The sequence below is a fragment of the Sinocyclocheilus anshuiensis genome, unplaced genomic scaffold (genome assembly GCF_001515605.1).
Source record: "Sinocyclocheilus anshuiensis isolate Anshui unplaced genomic scaffold, SAMN03320099.WGS_v1.1 scaffold2204, whole genome shotgun sequence".
NCBI lineage: Eukaryota > Metazoa > Chordata > Actinopteri > Cypriniformes > Cyprinidae > Sinocyclocheilus > Sinocyclocheilus anshuiensis.
In genome coordinates, this window is record NW_015544264.1 from 52,420 (window position 1) to 53,999 (window position 1,580).

Consider the following 1,580-nt stretch of genomic DNA (forward strand, 5'->3'; position numbering starts at 1 on the left):
GTTTATGCCCGTAAAAAAATTTGTTTCTGTTGCTTCGTTTTTTTTAGATATTAAAATAATATTTAATGATCATTTTGAGGTCACTCAGCCCCCCACATACTCCAAATGTACCCCAATAGTCTCGTTTGTTTGTGCTTCGTTTGTGCTGGTGTTGGATTTGGCAAACCAAATCACATGAAATAGTCACAGTCACTTAATTGTTAGTAGCCATATTCGTCCAGTTTTCTTTGGCCAAATTAGAAGTAGGCTAATGCTTCTCTTGCACGTTCAGTTTAGAACTATATGTCTCTGTGCTATCATTGATGGGGAGCTGGGCAATTAATAGTAAATATGACCAAAACGGTATTATTATTATTATTATTATTTTTATATGAATATAAAATCACTATATATGCGCATTTGAAGTACTATTTGTGGGAGTATTATCACGTTTACTATATGATATGAGAGGGACGAGAGATGGACAGAGAGAGGGAAAGATGCCCTCTCATGAAAAATGTAAAAATAAATCTTTTACATGCTCAAAATCAGCTGCTGTGATGTGTGTGATGCCCTCAGAACCTGTAAGATGAAGCATTGCATATAAATAGTTTGTTTGCGCATCACGTGTATCATTATGACGATAATAAAAGGTCGTATGAGGAAACATGCATTACTGCTGATAACAAACACCAGAGTCATTATACTGTATATATACACTGACTTTTGGGATCAGTAAGATTTTAATGTTTGTGAAAGAAGTCTCTTCTGCTCACCAAGACTGCATTTATTTGATCAAAAATTTAGTAAAAGTAATATTTTGAAATATTATTGCGATTTTAAATAACTGTTTTCTATTGTAATATATTTTAAAATATAATCTAATCTTGTGATGGCCAAGCTGAATTTTCAGCATCATTACTCCAGTCCTCAGTTTCCTATGATTCAGAAATCATTCTAATATGCTGATTTGGTGCTCAAGAAAATTTATTTATTATTATCAATGTTGAAAACAGTTGTACTGTTTAGTATTTTTTGTGGAAACCATGATACATTTTTTTCAGGATTCTTTTATAAATAAAAAGTTCAAAAGAACAGCATTTATTTGAATGACCCATTTTTAACAATGTAAAAGTATTTAATAAAAGTCTTTACTGTCACTTTTGATCAATTGAATGCATTCTTGAAAAATAAAATAATTCAATTTAAATAAAAATCTGACTGACCCCAAACAGTAGTATAGAAATACATGCAACTGGGGCATGTTGTAAGCCAGATTCAAACATGCATTTTCCATTTGAGCACAAATGGGATGACATCCCTGCACCACAGACCTGGCCTCTTTCTTTTGATTATTATCAATGTTGAAAACAGTATTGCTGCGCAATATTTTTGTGGAAACTGTGATATATATATATATATATATATATACACACATATCTGTGTGAGTGTGTGAGTGTGTGTGAGTGTGAGTGTGAGTGTGTGAGTGCGCGTGTGTGAGTGTGTGTGTGTGTGTGTGTGTGTGTACATGTGCGACCGTGTGTGAGTGTGTGTGCGTGTGTAGCGAGAGCCCATGTGTGAGTGTGTGTGCGTGTGTAGTG

General features: G+C 33.9%; 1 protein-coding gene across 2 annotated transcripts in view; it reads left to right on the forward strand.

Moving 5' to 3' along the window:
- The window catches only part of LOC107698007 (transcription factor ETV6-like), a 24,021-nt gene that overhangs the window by 16,227 nt on the left and 6,214 nt on the right, over nucleotides 1-1,580 (forward strand). The gene's annotated exons all lie outside the window — the stretch shown is intronic.